Source organism: Podarcis raffonei, chromosome 8 (genome assembly GCF_027172205.1).
Source record: "Podarcis raffonei isolate rPodRaf1 chromosome 8, rPodRaf1.pri, whole genome shotgun sequence".
NCBI classification, from domain to species: Eukaryota; Metazoa; Chordata; class Lepidosauria; order Squamata; family Lacertidae; genus Podarcis; species Podarcis raffonei.
In genome coordinates, this window is record NC_070609.1 from 35051731 (window position 1) to 35071667 (window position 19937).

A 19937-nucleotide genomic window follows, 5' to 3' on the forward strand; every position below is an offset into this window, starting at 1 on the left:
GAAGACAACTTTTTTCTAACAGGAGGCTGGCCTGGGAGCTGGACGCAAAGCCTGGGAGTGTAGCCTAGTGAAGCCAACTGAGGCTCAGTCCAAAGTCTGATTCAGCTAAACTTCTCTTGTGTCCATTTGTGCCTGTATAATGCATTATTGTGCATTCACTGCTGTGAGGTTCATCTTCATGGAATAAAAAGCTATCAGACCAGTTTCACTCCACGCACCAGAGAACCCCATATTGGGGAAAAACACCTCTGTGACTCCTTTTCCCTGAGTACATAAATGATATTGATTCACTACATTGCACTAAGTACATTGCACTAAAACTTCAGCCCGATGGATGAATGGTGAAGAAACCGAAATGAAATTTAAGAAAACCTCGACCCATTACAACCTTTCAGGTCATATTTAGGGCCAGTAGGAAAGAAAAACTGTGTTTGAATGTGGGCATTGGATGCATCTGGCAAAATGGGCTTGAGCCCATGGAAGCTTATGCCACCACAATAGCCTTTGAGGTGCCACAAGGCTCTTCAATTGTTTGGGTCAGCTCAGGTGCCATTGTGGTTGCTAGATGTGGCTGCTTGTGGGTTTCTTGGAGGCACCTGGAGTCTGATTTGGGGGCATTGCAGTGAATTCTGGAATAAAGCCTTTGGCAACTGTTGGGCTGAGAGTCTGAATGCTGCAGGAGGAGCCAGGACACCTCTGTGTCTTCACAACATGCTCCACTTGGGGGAGGGGGGTCATCTGTGCTACGATGATCCATAGCCCTGCCCTCACCCCCAGTTAGCTGAAGCCACCCTTGCTGTTGTGTTTCTACCTGCTGCTGCAGACCTGCTGTCACATGTGATGTCATGCAGATGGGAGTGGTTTGGGGGAAATGGCCTCCCAGGCCCAAGAACGACCTGTGCTGGGTGGAATCAGACCCACAGGCCAGAGGATCTCCACTCCTTTTGTAGTGCATCAGCAAAGCGAATGTTAGCGCTGAAATTTTTCAGCAAACAAATGGGGTTTGCCAACCCTGATATACAAAAATGTTCCAGGCATGGTCCTAAGCCTCGTTGCAAAGGTCTCACATTTTACATTTTGTGGTTGGGGGTGTGTGAGAGAAGGGCTTTTTAACATCCATGCACACTGATTGTGTAGGAGTGTTTGCAGAAAATAGCTTATACCAGATCTCAGTTGAATCCACCACAGGAAAGATGCAACTTTGTTGCTAGGAAAAAAGGAAGGGCTAAATGATGGAGTTTTCAAGGACTAGCAAATGAGGCAGAAGCAAGACAGAAAATTGCACTAAAGGGGAAGGGAAATAGCAGCTCTGTAGGACCCCAGAGATTCCTATTGCCTGGTGTCCAATCAACTCGCTTGTCTGTTAGGGCTTTGACATCACTCATTGGCTAAAACCACAAACAAGGCTGAGAGGGGCCAGGCTGGCTTATCTCACAGAAGTCAATTAGAAGCTTTGCTTGGTAACATTCTTTCCAGAAAGGCTAGATACTTACTGTCAAATGAAATCTCAGAGTTTGGGGTCCCTGCTGGCTGTGGTGCCTGGTACATAAGTAACCCCCATCCTTGCTTCTTGGCAGGCCTGGTCCTCTTCCTCTCACCTGCTCCCTCACTTCCAGCACCAGCACCTCCTGTTTCTAGGAAAGCAAGTGCTCCCTGGACCCAAGACATGCCCAAGGTGGAAGCAGCCCACCTCAGGCAACCAATTGCAGTGCGCTTTGTTCTCCAATGGGAGGAAGCCTCAGAATGTAGCATAGACCAGTGCTTGGTTCACTTACATGTAGCTAGTAAGTGCAGCTCATTGTGATCCTCCTCCCAGTGTGTATCTGTGTTCACACCATAAGCAACAAGAATTTACACAAAACGAAAATGGGGGGGAGGGGAAATGAATCCTTTTCTTGGTTAGTGACAAAGGCTTTTCTGTGGTGGCTCCTCTGGGACACTCTTCCCAGGGAAACAGGCCTCCTTCTTGGTTGGTCTTTAGAAAAACTGTAAATATGTTCTTCATTCCAGGCTGCAGTTAGTTCACCATTTTTATGGTGTTCTGTTTTAGCAAATGTCATACATGGTTCTCCCCCTTCTCCATTTAATCCCCACACCAACCCTGTGAGGTAGGTTAGGTGGAGAGGCAGTGACTGGCCCAAGGTCGCCCAGTGGGCTTCATTGCTGAGAAGAGATTTGAACCCTAGTCTCTCGGGTCCTAATCTGCCATTCTAACCACCACACCACACTGGCTCCCAATCTACTAGAGAGTAGTACTATGAAACTACTAAACTAGCAAATCTCTATAGTTGTGCTCTCTCTTTTGCTATTTTCTTGTCATTTTAATATTTATCGTATAATGATGATGTTTGAGGTTATAAACTGCCTAAGGAGGGTAGGTACCCCAAAAGGTAAGCTAAAGGGCAGCTAATACATAAATAATACCCCACACGCCAAGCAAACTCTGTCTCTAACATCTATGACTCCTCCATATATTATCCTTCATTCCTTGGCACCCAACTAGCTCCAAAACAGATTATCAAAAACAAGCCAAACATCTAGTTTGAATAGGAATGAGGATTTGACCACGTACCACAACATCTGAGTTTGTGCCATCTAAACTGATAGGGATTTGGATGTGCATCTCATGTTGCTTGTTCTGGGAATAACAAGGCAGTTTTTGTGTTGGGACTCCTTGCCAGTGTTTGGCCAACAGACATGTTCCTGTCTGGATGTTGCTGCAGGGATGTTGTGGTATCATATTATTTATGAGGGAAAGCCCAGGAGGCCTTTCTGAAGGCGTCATGCGGTGTTATCTCTGTGGTATTTAATTGATGCCACCCTTGTTGCATGAAGTGGAGGCTGATTGCCAGGATGTCTTGATTCTTCCTCCTCTGCCTGGCTCCCTCCCAAGACAGTGCCAAATATGCAGTTCAGCATATGCCTACTACGCTTTATCCTTTCTGCCTGTGAAGACAGAGCAGGAGAACAAGATGGTAGAAGGGCCAGTAGTCGAGTCTGATCAGGGGGCTCCAACAACATCTTGCCAAAGGCGGGGGGTGGTGTCAATGCATGAAAGCCAGAGCTGGAGAGAGCAGGCTCCTTGTATGCTACACAAAATGCACAGAGCGGGAAAGTGAGGCAGGAATACAGAACCACAGTGGGGCTGGTAGGAGGCTGGCATGGGATCCAGTGTCTGTAAGGACCACCCCACAGCTGTAGAAAAGAAGGAACTTCTTATGGTGGCTTAGGAGAGCCTTCACCAAAGTGATGCCTTCCATATGCTTTGAACACAAGAATATCAGAAAATAAGAACAGTCTGCTGGATCATGGCCAATGGTCCATCTAGTCAGCATCCTGTTCTCACAGCGGCCAACCAGATGCCCCAAAGGGAAATTCACAAGCAGGATTTGAGCACAAAGTACAACCTTCCCTAATCCTTGACAGATGGCCATTTCTGGCTGCTGGGGCTACCTGGCTCCATCAACACCTGGAGAGTGCCGGGTTGAGGAAAGCTGACTTAGAGGAAAGCACTCTCCCCTCCTGCATTTCCCAGCAACTGGTATTCTAAGTATTCCTGCCTCCGACTGTGGCAGCAGAACACAGTTATCATGGATAGTAGATGTTGATAGCCTTCTCCTCCATGAATTTGTCCAATCTTCTTTTAAAGCTATCTATGTTAGTGGTCATCATTGTGTCCTGCATGAACAAGTTCCACAGTTTAACTATGCACTGCATCTAGTAGGACTTTCTTTTATCAGTCCTGAATCTTCCAGCATTCAGATTCATTGGCTGTCCATGAGTTCTAGTGTTATGAGAGAGGGAGGAGAACTTTTCTACATCCACTTTCTCCATGCCATGCTCTAAACCCTTCCCATGTTTTGTGGGTCCCAAATGGATACATTTGGAGAACCAGAATGGCCCCTAAGGAAGCCTATTTTCCAGCTGGAGCCTCTTTTCCCTTCCATTGACTACTGTTGTTCTCGTGATCTGCTCCAGATGGCTTCACTCTTCTCACATTGACATTTGAAGTCGCCTGAACGCTTTTTGGAATTTATTTTAGGTGGAAGATCTACTTAAGCAGAAGCTATAATTCTTCTTTAATGAGCCGCAGTCCATTTCTGCCTCGCTGAAGGACGTATTGGGGGCTGGTGACATATTGCTTAGGCCAAGCCTGGTGACTCATCCCCCTCCCACCCAAAAACCGCTCTCTCAGGGGGATGGAATGAGGTTGGAAAACAAGAGAAGCCGAGTCCATATCAAAGGAGAATTACACTCACTGCGGCATGAAGTGAGGAGGACGTTGGCAATTTCCATTCAGTTGCTTTCTCCAACCCACCTAACGACCAGGGCTCAGACTTGAGGCTGTGGGGTCATAGCTGTCAGGGTGCTGGGCCCCTTTAGAAATAAACTGCAGGCAGTGGCAGGCAGCTGTGTCCACCTGCCACTGAAATTTCCCACAATGTTCCAGAGTGACAATATATTTGGGGCAATCTGGGAAATTAAAATAGACCTAGAAACTGAAACTGAAAGTGATGCTGCCACTGGCTGAGACCACCAGGGATACCACCAAAGGACACTTTGCCAGGCCCCCCTTGAACCTGGAGTCAGGCTTTGCTGGCGGCAGTGAATTCAATGAACTGATTAGGTGTTACACAATGAAGAGGTACTTTATTTTTGGATGTCCTGAGGCCAGGGCTGCAGCCCACCTGCCATTGGCCAAATAGGCAGGCGAGCTGTGATCCACTTCCTGGACCAGGTGAAGGTGAAAAGGGTTCACCCAAGCCCGAGAAAACCCCTCGCCTCCAGGGGATGCGTGGTCACCTACCCACAATAGTGCCCAACCTGGTGGTAAGCGCCATTACACAACAGATGAAACATGTACAAATCATTTCTAATTTTTTTCTTCTCTTCTCTTCTTTCTTTATGCTTCTACTTCCCCCTTATTTTTATTCAGTGTCCCCCAACAGCACCCAAAACACTGCCCTAGAAGGTGACAAAACAGCACATATACATTTATCACACACATTATGTCTGTATCACTGTGTTGAGTTTACAGACATTTTTTCCTTGTTTTTTCCTCTGTTGCCAATGTGCCTGTGTGACAGAACAGGGGAGGGGGAATTTTCTTTACTGACAGACCCCACCCTTTTGTATTGCTCCCCCCCTGAAAAGAATTGTGATAGTTTGCTACCAGGTGGAGTGAAGATTCTGATGAAAATCTCCTTCCAAATGTTCAAATATAAAAGGAGGACAGAGTCTTGGATTTTAGATCATTTTTCTCTTGAGTAGATGTTTCCATAATGACAATGAGTGGGGTTAAAGCCTCACATATTTATGGGACTCTGTAACCAGTAAATGATGGCCTTCTTCCTAAAATGGTTTGTTATTAAGCCAAGCAGAGAGATTAACTCCATTTCTGATGTCCGTTGTCTTCGTGGCAAAACAGAAATGTACTCAGGTGGTAGTTCCACCTTCTTAACAACTCTGTGCCTGCATAGTGGAAGAGCTAGCCAGTTCTAATTGGATGCAGCATTGTGAAAAAGAGCTTAACTCCTAGATATTTATTCAGAGACAAAGCACAGGATGTATGTGTATTCATGCTTCACGGCAGGAGTTCAAAATTCCCACATGCTCTAGGTGGCAGTGCTGAGCTATGTCGGAATATAAGGTTTCAGCACAGCCTCAGAATCCTTCCTCTGAATCCATTACACAAAGACAAATTTCACTTCACTGCAGCCAACATTTACTTCTTCACACAACACTTATTTAAACAATGGAATTCACTCCCACAAGATGTACTGATGGGCTCCTTTAGGAAGCAAGGCAGGATAAATAAAATAATAATGATGATGATGATGATGGACAGCGCTATTTTTCTAGTAAAAGAGGTACCAGAACTCACCATGAATGTCTCTCTTGTTCTCTTATAATGGCAATGGCGCCCACCTTAGAGGTGCCAGAATTGAGTTCTGGTACGTTCCAGCTGAAAAAAAGCCCTGGCAATGGATGTTTTTAAAAAGGATGTTTTTAAAAATGAGTTTATTGCCTTCAGCTGTGGAGGCAGAGCATACAGTAGCCGTTGTGGCTAGTAGTCTTTGATAGAGCTATCAAAGCTCAAGGCCACAGCTGAAGGCAATAAATGCTTCTAGATACCAGTCGCTGGAAACCACAAGAGGGGAAAAGGCTCTTGCGCTTGAATCCTGCTTGTGGGCAGGACATCTGGTTAGCCACTGTCAACAGAATGCTGGACTAGATTGGTTCCCCTTTATCCCGAACTAGAAGCAGGGATTTTCTGGTGTTTTTATTTCATTACCTTTGACCACTATTTGCTTTGGCTAGCCAATAGCTCCTTGGCTTCAGCAGCTAAGGGTGCTTCTGCACCAGGTGTGTGGTTCCCCCCCTCCCCCAAATCACAAGTCTATAGATACGCAACATGCATGGTACGTCATGCAAAATATAAAAAAATAATACCATAACTTTATGCCATGAAAGTCCTGCTAACTCAAAAATTAAAGATGAATAGCTGGTGTCTCTCTAGGCCCTTTTTATTTACTTATAAAAAAAATTAATATACTGTTCTGTCATGAAAATGTATCAAAGCGATCTACAGCAATAAAGGATAAAACAGTACAATAAAGGCCATAAAAAAGTTAAAAGCAGACATCAATTAACCATTTTGGAAGGATGCATTCTTAATTGCCAGCATAGGCCTGGCAGAATAGAAAAGTTTTCAGCAGGCATTTCCTCTAAACGTGGAGTGGAGGGGGTTGTTTATTGCAATTTCTTAAAAATATATAGCAAAATAACGCTATAATATGGGGAAGGTCAATGCCTATGTCATTGCTCTTGATATGGTTGAGAGTTCCCTCCTCAGCTAGGCAAAACTGACCAGAATTACTCAGGAATGAATACACCATAGACACAAGTCGACTACATAATAACTTCAAACCAGTGCTATTTTTCTAGAAAAATAAGTGCTGGAGCTCACCCTTGTTTTCTTAGAATGGCAATGGTGCCCACCTGAGAGATGCCAGAGCTGAGCTCCTGTGTGAGCTCTGGCTGAAAAAAGCCTTGCCTCAAACTCTTAATATCCAAGAAACAGACATGGGCTTTAACAACCATTTCTGACCATGTTCCGGTCAAAACTGAATTAGACTATGCCTTTCATACAAAACAAACCCAATCCTGGCAATTAAACCCTTCACTTCTACAAAGCAGGCTTGCAACAACAACAAAAACCCAATTGATGACATAAAACAGGGGTTAGATTTTTTGGGGTAATTCATCAGCTGGAGGCTTATTCCACTGATCTGCTATGGCAGTTTTGAAAGGTACCTTTATACAAGAATGGAGCTGAATTAAGAAGACAGGACAAGAACAGAAAGAGCTTTTATTACAAGAAATTAAGAATTTAGAACTAAGACATAAAAGGGCTGGGAGCAACAGGGTATACCAAATACTAACTAGGAAAATAGCAGAACTAAATTCCTTAAAGGGAAATAGAATTGCAGGATCCCCCCAGTATATTAATCAGTAGTGTTATTTTTTATTAATATTGATAAATTAATTAACTTAAAATATGTATAGGTATCATTTTTAAAAAACTGAAGTTGTTTCCAATAATATATATATATATAATTTAAAACCCAGAGAACATCAACTAACTAATGGGCATAAATGCATTCTTAATTGCCTGCATAAGCTTGGCAGCATAGAAACATATTCAGCAGGCTTTTAAAGACTTAAACAGAAGGTGCCTGCTTAATCTCTATCAGCAGAGTATTCCACAAGATTGGACCAAAGACACTAAGGGCTCTATTTCATGTTGATGGCAAATGAGCCTTGCCAATTCAAGGGACAACCAACACCACGCCTATCTCAGTGACAGAGCCAGGATATAAGGGTTTGGGTGGTTCCTAAAGTATCCTTAGTTGTCCAGGGCTTTGTGAATTAATTCAAATACCTTGAGTCTGGCTCAGCAGTAGATGGGCAGCCAGTGCAGGTGTTTTAACAATGGTATCACATTTTGTCAGTCATGCCCTCCCCGCCCCACCAGCAATCTGGCTGCTGCATTCTACACCAGCTGGAGCTTGGGACCAGACCAAAGGGCAGCCCCATGTAGAGAACCCTCCGATAATCCAGCCTTAGGCTCATCAATGCATGAACTACACTGGTCAGGCTGTCCCTGTCAATGAACGGTCTTAGTTACTGAACTAAAGCTGGAAAAGTCACAAACAGAATCAAAAACATGAAAGTCATAGTAGTAGTATTTTTAAAAAAAAGAAGCCAGGAGGAGGCCATGTGCAGCAGGAGGAAAACATACTGGAACCTTTGGAGCAATTTTTTGGCTATGTTCTGTCTGCACAGTCGGAGGCAGCAATCCAAAAACCAGTTGCTGAAACCCGCAGGGAAAGTGCTCTTGTGCTTGAATCCTGCTTGTGGGTTTTCCCTAGGCATCTGGCTGGCCACTGTGAGAACGGGATGCTGGACTAGATGGGCCGTTGGCCTGATCCAGCAGCCCCCTCTTGTGTTCCGAAGCTTCTGTGGACATGCCAGCCAATCAGTGGGTCATATAGACACCCCCCTGCCGAGAGCGGAATGCTCAGAGGGGATGGAATGTTGGTTGCTCGTCTGCTAAACATTCTCACCATTTTGTTACCATTTATGAAGGGGTTGTGATGAGACGCATTGGCTAGAATGCTAAAATAAATAACTTTCCCAGACTATAAATATTTAAAAACCTTTTGTCTGAAAACAACTCGGCCTGTTTGGTCATCACACTTGCGTCAAAATGTCAAGCTCTCTCATTTCCAGCTGCTTCCTTCTGGGGAGGGCTGCGGCTCAGGAGCACAGCGGAAGCTATTTGGTGCTGAGGCTGGATTGAGCCAAATGTGGATCTACGAATGCAGGTATGAGGAACCTGTAGCCCCGTCCCATCCCAATACCTGATGTGGTTTACCTACAACCCACCATCATCCCTGGCCATTGGCCATGTTGGCTGATAGCAGCTGACCAACATCTGAGGGCCTTCCCAGAACTAAGGGGTCCATTTCCCTCCTTTCTTTCTTTCTTTTTAACAATAATTGATTCTCTAGGTAGGCTTGAGGTCTCCTTCATCAGGCCCTAAGCAAGGATACTTCATTTTGGCATTACAGAGGATTGCAGAACAAAATACCCACATTGCTTGGGTAAGATTGATCCCACTGACATCAGCAGTGGGTGGGGAGTTTGCCACAAGGGAAAATCCTTTCCTAACCTCTCTCCTACTGCAATCTGCTTTGATAACTGATCTGGAAAAGGACATGCTTCATGGAGAAAGGCCATAATTCAGTGGTAGAGCACTTATCTTTCAGGTAGAAGGTTCCAGATTCAATCCCCAACATCTCCAGTAAGAGGTGAGATTTTTCCTCTGTCAGAAATTCTAGAAAGCTTATGCCAGTCCATGTGAAAAATATTGAGCTAGAGGCATGGACGTAGCCAGGGGTTTTGTTGGGGGGGAGGCCTTTTGTTGGGTGGGGCAGAACATTAGTTTGCTATGCATTTTTATTTAATTTTATTGATGGGGGGCAGCTGCCCCTCCCTGCTCCCCCTTGGCTACACCCATGGCTAGAGGGATCAATGGTCTTACCTGGTATAAGCCAACTTTCTATATCCTTTGCCCTTACACACACACACACCCTGCCCTGAATTATGCTGAATGGAAGAATTGTTGTTCACAGCTCTATATTGCAAAGTATATTTATATTGATTATCTTCCTTTCTTCTGCTAGGTAGAACCACATCCCAGAGCCAGAGATGGTCAGATGACCATAGAATCATAGAATTGGAAGAGTACCAGAGTGTCATCTAATCCAACCCCTGCAATGCAGGAATCACAGCACTCATTGGTTCCAGATCTCGGAGCCCTTCTGAACCTTTCCAGATTAGACCACCCAACAAACCAGGGCTCCCCTGCATTAACACCATGGACTGAATCCTCCTCAGATGTTGGCCTCTGCCTTTTCTTGCCTCACTCTTCAGTGAACTAGGAGGTGAGGCTGAGCTGCCAGTCTCTTGAGCTCTGCCACCTGACGTCTAGCTACTTAGGTCTAGTTTCTTACACAGTTTTGAAGGCAGGGGGGTGTTTGCCTCCATTAGGGGTAGGATCTACTGATAGATCACTAGGTGATTTGCAGTGCATTGGCAAGGTTTCCTGACTCCAAAGTGCTTTAACGAGAACAATAAAGCCTTTTTCTCTCCCTCTCTTCTAAATTGAGCTGTTTGAATCCCTTGCCTGTAGTAGCTCCGGAGCAAATTTGTCCTTGCCTCTGCAGGCCACGCCAGAGTATGGCTCATGGGGTGCAGTTAGTAATTGATGACACTGCCCGCCAGCTCCCCTCTCCCCACCTGGCTCTGGTTAGTAGGCCTTGGGGTTCTAGCACAACACAAAGAGTGGAGCCTGAAGGCTGCCCACACCTGTTTCAAATCACAAATCCGTCAGCTTGAATCAAGGAAGCAAATATTTTCTTTCCAGGACTTGTTGGTGTAGAGAATGGTTTGAAATAAAAGGGCAAGATAAGAAGACATGGATACTAAAACTGAATTTTAAAAAGATCAGACTTGATGCCAAATGTAGATCTCATGTTCTGAAGGGGCCATCACCTAATTCAAAAGGGGCTTGAGACATGTAGGGTGGGGGGGCTGGCTGGCTTGGATGACCTTGTGAATGGCCTCTACAGCAGACTGCACAGCTACCAGAAACCATCTCACAAAGAAGAGCCTTCATGATGAAATAGCTAATGGTGTCATGTGAAATAAAAAGGAAGACCCTGGGTACAATTACCATCTTTATTGTCACCATCCTTCTCATCCATGGGAGCTTGATCATATTCCATAAATACAGGGTCTTTTTAATACATTTAAGAAGTTGTGTAAACTGGAATTTTTCAGCATGGGCCAAATTCTTGGGAATCATTACCCCTAAATATTCTAAGGCAGCGAGTCAAAGTTTTGCATTTTACACTGTACCTCTGGTATGATAGTCATGAGTAGTATTTTGGATTTACAGAAATTTATTTACAGTCCAGCTACAGTGCCATATTTCCCGATTACGTCATTTTATTATTCATTTATTAAAATGTATATACTGCTTGATTGTCAAATAAACAAACAAACCTCAAAATGGTTCACAAAAAGAATCGCTTCTGCAAGGCAAACTTCTTATCTCAACCACCTGCTTGGGTTCTTTAAGAGTGTCAACAAACATACAGATCGAAGAGATCTGGTTGACATGGTGTACTGGGACTTTCAAAAAAATTTCAAGCAGTCAAGGAATAAGAGGAGAGTGCTTGTTCTCCAAGTGGAGAGAAATAGAAAATGGAATTCCCCCAAGGATCAATATTGGGACCTGTGCTTTTTAAGTTGTTTATAAACAATCTAAAATTAGGAGGAAGCAGAGAAATCACCAAGTGTGTGGGAATAAAATTAATTACTAACAACGAGTGGATAAATGAGGAACAGACAGTTTTTGAGTATGCACTCTGGCAGCAAGACAGAAGATGTCTCGACATAAACTTGATTTTGGGGAGCTGGGGATGGGACAGAAAGATGGTCCTTTACTCTGGACTTCTTCTCCCCTTATTTTGCCATGCTGCAGGGCAGGCAAGTCCACCTGGGTTGACGCCTCTCTGATTGTGAAGCAGAGAGGAAGAACCACCCCCTGCTAAACCTAAAAGCTTGTAATGAATTATGGGGCAGACCTTCCCCCATCTCTTTTAAGGGTTGGGCAGGATACACTCCAACCCTAAAAGGGGACTCTGCTGCACTCTGAGGTACAGTTCTGCCCACCTAAAGAGTCTGCAAAAATTGCAGCACTTTGTTGTAGTCTTTAAGTGAGGGTTTTTTCCTCTCTTGATCATTTTCCCCTTAAGGATGTTGGGTTTTGATGTGAAAGCTTCAAGTTTTCACATCAAAGCCATCATTTTTAACTATAAAATTTCAAACCTTTCTGTGTCTCTTTCTTGAGGAGCAGCCCCACTTTCCTTGCCTGAGAAGTTTGATTTGTGAAATGTGGCAAGACGGAACGGAGGTTGGGAGGGAAAGGGTTTTATTTCCCAGGGTCCAAGATTGCTGCTTTCTGTCTTCCACTCCCCATGGAAGAGCTTAGGTTACACCAAACAAACCTCATTTGTTGTAGACAGCTTCCAATTTTTGTTCCTGATGAACACACATTAGATATTTTACTCCTTTGGGTCAGCTGGTGGTTTGTGAGGGAAAGGCTGAGTGTTCCAGGGGTTGGAATATCAGCTTGACTAACAGCCACCACAGGCATGAAGGCATTTTGGGGTGTCTCTCAGCATCGGGACTGTCTAGTTTTCAATTATGGCTCTACTGCTGCCCTCCCTGTAGCCTTCAAACTTCAGATGGAGACACAGCGGCCGTAGTCTTTTTTCTTCTTCTTATAAAATATTTATTAAGGTTTTTAATACAATAACAGTAAAAAAGAAAAAACAGAGTAAAAAATAATAACAAAAATACAGGGGAAAAAATAATTAAAAAGAAAAGAAAAAAGGGAAAAAAAGAAAACATGCAAATTTTCCATTTCTCATTTTCCTTTAACATGTTTCCCGGACCTCCTCATACCTCCCTTTTTTGTATTCCGATTCAAATTGTTAGTTCAGCAAATCCTTACCATTAAGTTTTAACCTGTTTCTAAACCTGTTTCTCATGTTCCCTTAAAACATTACAGCTGGAAACCACTTAATTTCTATCCAACATCATTCTAGCATTCATTAATTTTACAATATTTCTGTAAGTAATCTTTAAATTTCTTCCAATCTTCTTCCGCCGACTCTTCTCCCTGGTCTCGGATTCTGCCCGTCATTTCTGCCATTCCCATATAGTCCATCACTTTCATCTGCCATTCTTCCAAAGTGGGTAAATCTTGTGTCTTCCAGTACTTTGCAATAAGAATTCTTGCTGCTGTTGTAGCATACATAAAGAAAGTTCTATCCTTCTTTGGCACCAATTGGCCGACCATGCGGCCGTAGTCTTAACAGAAAACACACACCCGCATACAGCTCTCTGCCCTTTTGATTGAGGATTTTTGCTTGTCTCAGGTTGTGAGACTTTCATGATGAGCACAGCCTGCTGCTCCACAGGTGAACCTTTGCATGCTGTTAGGGAGAGGAGCAGGCCAGATCCTGGCATCATCTGACCACTTCTCCTCCTCCATCTTCTTTCCCCACAATGTCCCTCTCGGTAAGAGCTGCCTGCTAGTTCCTTAACTCAAGCCATGCATCAGGCAAGTTGTGAAATGAATTTCAGGGGGGAAATAAGATGCTGCAGATAAAGGATGGTTTTGCCTCACTCCAAATGTCAGTCATGTTTATCTTTTACCCCATACGGTGAAAATATTCAGAGGGGTGAGGAAGGGTGAGAAGTTGGGAGACCTGGGATAACTGAGCAGTTGGGAGACCTGGGATAATTTGGGAGTGACAGCTCATTGGCTTTGACTGGCCACTGTGAGCCTCAGACAAAGCTTGGGTGGGTGGGTGGGAGGGAGGCCCCCTTATGCCTCAGGTGTTTTCTCCCAGTCATGGGAAATGCAAATATCCCAAAGGGAAATGCTTTTTGAAAGGAAGCTGACAAGAATGCAAAGTATCAAGTTTAATTCCTCACGATTTTCCTTACTCATTCTGCCATCATCCCTATTAAATTCTGGAGATTATTTCTTCTTCTTCTTCTTCTTCTGTTTAGATACCGCTCTTCATCCAAAGATCACAGCAGGGTTACAATGTAAAACATAAAATAAAAACCACAAAATATGTTACAAAAACTACAAAAGCATTTTTTTTAAAAAAACAAACACATTTAAAAGGTCATAGATTAATCATCCAAAGACCTGGTTGAAGACAAATGTTTTTGCCTAGTACCTAAAAATATATAATGTAGGTGCCAGGCAAGGCTCCCTGGGGAGAACATTCCACAAATGGGGAAACACTGCAGAAAAGGCTGGTTTTTGTGTTGCCACTCTCTGGACCTGCTGTGAGCAGGGCATACAAAGAAGGGCCTCAGATGTTGATCACAGGGTCTGCATCAATTCATATGCAGAGAAGAAGTCGTTGAGGTATTGCAGTCCTGAGTCATTTAAGGCTTTATAGGACAAAACCAGTACTTTGAATTGGGTGCAGAAACTAATTGGCAGTCAGTGCAGTTGGGCTAGGATTGGTGTTATATGCTCAAACCGTGCTGCCCTGGTTGCCAGATTCTGCACCAATGGAAGTTTCCAAACCATCTTCAGCGACAGCTCCACATATAACACATTGCAGTAATTTAACCTAGAGGTTAGACAACAGAAGCTAGGCTATCCCTGTGTAGAAAGCTCCTTTTTCCTTCATGGGGTGGAGTGGGGTGGCAGCCAGGGGCATGGCTGGCTGCTTCGGCACCCGGAGTGGTGGGGATGGGGCGAGCCTACCATGGGGGCGTGGCAGCAATCCATGCACGGGGGTGGAGCAGAGAGCCGCCCATGGAGTCCGCCTGGCAGATGCAATCCCCACACTGCCATTTTAGGCAGCGTGGGACCCCAAGCTACCACGTCACTCCCAGGAGAGCCGCATGGCTTGGGTGCACTGCAGGCCAGGCCCCATGGTAAGTGCCGCCTTGCACAGTGTGCCATTTTGCTACCCCCTCAAGGATGACACCCGGGGAGGGTTGCACCCCCCCCACCCCTTTGTACCCTGGGGGCAGCCACACTTTCTCTTTCTCTGGTGCTGAATGATGGGCCTCACTACTATCATTTCTCTGTGCCTGGCTTTGGACAGATACAATAGCCAACTTCAAATACAGTGGTACCTTGGGTTAAGAACTTAATTCGTTCTGAAGTGGTATCTTGGGTTAAGAACTTAATTCGTTCTTAACCTGAAACTGTTCTTAGCCTGAGGTACCACTTTAGCTAATGGGGCCTTGTGCCGCCACTGCACAATTTCTGTTCTCATCCTGAAGCAAAGTTCTTAACCCGAGGTACTATTTCTGGGTTAGCGGAGTCTGTAACCTGAAGTGTCTGTTACCCTAGGTACCACCGTACCTAAAAGACTGCTACTTCCTTCTTTGCTGCAGCTCCAGAAGGCAGGACTTGAACCAATGGATTCAAATGACAAGACAGAGATTCCGACAAAACGTTAGAAAGAACTTTCTGAGCTGTTTGGCAGTGGAACGGACACCCTTGGAAGCTGGTGGACTCTTCTTCAGTGGAAGTATTTAAACAGAAGTTGCATGGCCATCTGTCAGGGATTCTTTAGCTGTGATTCCTGCATTGCAGGAGGTTGGACTAGATGGCTCTTGGGGTCCCTCCCAACTCTACAATTCTATGGTTTTATTATTTACGTGGTGGTACCTTTGTTTCGCGGGTGGACGCAGGTGGAGCTGTGGGTAAAACCTCAGCGCCTAGGACTTGCCGATCGTATGGTTGGTGGTTCGAATCCCCACGGCAGGGTGAGCTCCCGTCTTTCGGTCCCAGCTCCTGCCCACCTAGCAGTTTGAAAGCACTCTTAAGTGCAAGTAGATAAATAGGTACCGCTTTATAGCGGGAAGGTAAACGGTGTTTCCGTGTGCTGCGCGGTGCCGGCTCGCCAGAGCAGCTTCGTCACGCTGGCCACGTGACCCGGAAGTGTCTCCGGACAGCGCTGGCCCCCAGCCTCTTAAGCGAGATGGGCGCGCAACCCGAGTCGGACACGACTGGCCCGTACGGGCAGGGGTACCTTTACCTTTACCTTTTTACCTTTGTTTCATTTGGGCCTGATTCGCAGATGCATCAACTGAATCTGGAGCAGAAAATAAGTGGATGTATTTTTTAAATAGATATATTTTCAAAAGGACACCTGCTTCTTCCTGACTAGGCCTATGTGTCGGCAAAGAGCTCTGGAAATTTCTGGTCCAAATTCTGGTCTCAGCTCCCCTGTGGTGGCTCCCAACCTGCCTAGCTGCAGCCTGTGATCCCAAATCCTCGCACGGTCCTGGAAGCCAACTCCTTGCTAGACTCAGGACCAGGTAGCCCCTTCCCCACTTGTTATCTTGTTTAGGGAAGAACATTCTTGTGGGCAAGACCCCTGATAAAGACCTCGAATATTTGCCGTCTGCAAAGAGAGATAATGTGAGATGGATATGGAAGGTTCCTGGGGTTAACTTAAGGAGGAGAAGGAGGGAATGTAAAGGCAGGGAACGGAATGTGTGGTCTCTTCCTCTCCCATCACCAGAAGTGAGGGGTGCTTGGTGGGGCAGGGAAAGAGGGGGCCTCTCTTACTGTGGGTGGCAAAGCGAGGGTGGCTTCATCTTTCTTACCTTCACAAACACTACAGACTTCATCCGCTCAGCTTCTATGGCAATAAAAAGAATTGGTGGCCCAGCCTCACCCAGGCCACCTATTCAGTGATAATAATAATAATAATAATAATAATAATAATAATAATAATAATAATAATTTATTACTTATGCCTCATCCATCTGGCTGGGTTTCCCCAGCCACTCAGACTTAGCTGAACACACACACTTCTGAATTAGCTGGGACAATTAAGTTGTTGTGCTTTTTCCCCCAAAAAAGTTTTTGAGCTATTTTTAGGGAAATTCAGATTTCCCCATACGCTTCAGTGACTTCTGCCCAGACACTGTTTCCAAAGGCCAAACCCTTAAATTGTGATAGGCAAACAAAAGGGATCTTCCTTTCCTATGCTTTGCTATGGATACAAAGTGACTGGATGTCACCAGCTCCTTATTAGGTGATGCCCTTCTGACATTTCATATAACCATATAGTTGTAGAGTTAGAAGGGACCCCAAGGGTCATCTAGTCCAACCCCCCTGCAAGGCAGGAATCACAGCTGAAGAATCCCTGACGCACGTCCATTCAATATCTGCCTAGAAACCTCCAATGGAGGAGAGCCCACCACCTTCTGAGGGAGTCCGTTCTACTGTTGAACAGCTCTGTCAGAAAGTTCTTCCTAAGGTTTAGTCAGAATCTCCCTTTTTTCATCATTTGAATTCATTGGCTCAGGTCCTCCCCTCTGGAGCAGCAGGAACAGGCTTACTCCATCTTCCTCGTAACAGCCCTTCAGATATTTGAAGATGGCTCTCATATCACCTCTCAGTCTTCTTGGCCTCAAGTGCATCATTAGTTCATTCCCTTCCTCCCTCCAATCTGGTTATGCCAGTTTAAAAGTCTAAGCAATTTCCCTTGCCCCCCCCCCGCTTTCCCGACATTCTTGCGCTCCCTCATATGTTTCTTGCTTCTAGCAAATGGCTTGCTTCTTACTCCACAACGGTAGCTCCTGTATTTGCTCACCATCCTCCCTTTCTCCTTTTTTCTTTCACTTTCTTCCCGGCCCCCCAGCCCCTCAAATTGCTTCTGCACAGCTTGATTTAGATGATAAGCTCCTTGTGGGCAGGGGCCTGTCAGAATTGCCTCTGTGAAACTCCATAAGGTACATAGATGGATAGATTGATGCCCTCATCTGGGGCCAGATTAAGACCTTTATTTTTTTTTTTTTAAATAATATTTATTAAGATTTTCAGAGATACAGAAAGAAAAAGAATAGAATACATTCAAAGCCTTCTTTTCAAACACCCTCTTTCCGGGACTCCCTCCTTCCCCCACCCCTACCATATTCCCCTATCATATTGTTGGCTCCACAAGTTCTCAGTTCTAATTAAAACTTAATTTGTTTAAACCATTATTCAAATTTAAATTTAAAATTATTCAGTCCTCACCAGTACCCTTAATAAAAGACAAGAGTTCTCTCCCCAGGGCCCACCCCCTTTCCATTCCACAATTTCCCCTTTTTTTTAGTGATAAAGACACCTCACACAATAAAGAAATAAGAAACAAGAAATAAAAAGTATAGTAAATGAAAAAAAGCCAATTCAAAAAATAGTTGACAAGCCTTTGGGTTCTAGTTCTCCCCCCCCCGTCCCCGGTTTAATTTCCCCCTGACCACTAATCCATATTGTCTGCCTGGAATTCTTAAAGTCCATAAATCACATTTTCCCCCCGATTCCTTGCTGGCTTTTTTCTTTTTATAATTATTTTTAAAGTTATTTTTAAACCATTTAATTTCCAATCTTTAATAAAGCTCCCCCCATTGTTCTTTCCAAGTTGTAGTCCAGTTTCCTCTTGTTCCGCTGCCAAAACGTTCTAATTCAGAAGTTTAGTAGGTCTGCAGGGATTATTGTTATTCAGGAACAAAAACATACGTTCAGTCCCTTCCTTTCTTCAATAGAAAATTCTATTGTTTAGCTAAACACCCTGTAGACACAATATTGTTTCCGTTTCGCAGCTTTCCCAGAAGATAACCAGTCCTGTAGAATTCCAATGGTATTTTTCCACTTACGACCTTCTTTGTAATGTCCCGAAACTCCTCTAGGGGGATTGTTGTAACTTTGTTTTCTCTAGTCCAAAAGTCCGATTGTTATCCATGTTTTCGCCATTTTATATCCAAGTTTTGACAAATTGTAACAAATTGTAACAAAATTAACCAGCAAAGTCCTCATAATCAAGTCCTCTTTAAATTTCGGACTTTGACAGCTACTTTGACAGCTGTCAAAATCTCCTTCGCTTTTCGCCAGGCTCTCTCCTCAATCACCCCGGTTCCCAGGGGGGGGGTTACGTTTTCCTTCTCCCTCAATTCTTCCTCCAGCACAGTTCTTGTAGTTTCCCATCGTGGAATTCTTAGTTCTTATCAGCAATTCAATTCTTTTTGGACCTTGGTTTCCCAGTCCTTGTTTTGGAAGGTTTACAGTAGGGAGGGGGACTGACTTCCTTTTTGGATCCCCCCCCCGCTCGTATCAAATCCGAAAAAAAAATTCTTTTTTTCTCCTTTTAAACCCGGTTTCCAAATTACTCACGGGTTGTTGTTACAAATCCGAATTCTCAATGGAAGAAGTCAGCGCTCTCCGCCGGATGGCATGCGGCTTCGCTCGGCAGGGATAGCAGAGGACTCAAAGCACCACGCTTCTCCCCGGCACCCGATCCGTAGCCTTTAAAAAGGCTCCTTCACGAGTCGGGAGGGCGCTAGCAGTGCCAGCCGAGTCTCCATGTCCACGGCCTCCGTGGCCGTGGTTTTTAAGGGTCCCCGCGTCGCCGATGCGGTAGGACCCAGCCCCTGCCGAGCAGGCTCCCTCCGGAGCTCGGAGGGAGTCCGCCATTCGGCGATGGCGCCAACCCGGAAGTCCCAGATTAAGACCTTTAGAGGCCCTAAGCACTTAAAAGATTTTGGTCGCCCCCCCCCCATATATCTAATTCAAAATATAAACAATAATAAACAATATATCATTAATATTACTATTTGTATTATTGTATATATACATGTATGTGGTTTTGGTTTTTTTCATTAATTGTGGGTTTTTTGCAGAACCTGTTTCAGCTACACCATATGGTCCATGGTAAATCCAGGAATAGAAAGTTTCTAGGTGCCCTCCTTCCCCTGATGCCCTAAACACATGCTTATTTTCCTTAATAGTTAATCCAGCCCTGCCCTCATCAACAGGCAGGGTTTTGCCAGCAGCAAAGTTAGTCCTGCTCCTTTCCATCAGGTAGAGACTTCACTGCTTTGTTCTAGCATCTTACCATAAACGCTACCCAGAAAGAGTCATGCAGTCTTTTGCAGGACAAACACAACATTTTCAAGGCACTTGCCTCAGGAATGGGTGAATGAAAAGTGCCCATCAGCCCACAAGGAAGTGTTCCCCTTTGGCCAGCCCCGAAGCCCTCCCTGCCTTCTATGGCTTCTGTGGATACTGGCTGGTGCTTCTGGCACCCTGCTGTCACCAGACAGCCCCACCTGGTCCTTCCAACCTTCTCCTGCTGCTCCCAGGGTGTCTCACAGCTGCCGCAAATGCTCCCTGCTCACATTCCCTTCCAAAGCTGCATGACAGAACTTCCGATCCTGGCTTCCCCCCTGCAAGAGGCTCGTCAGCTGATTCCGCACAT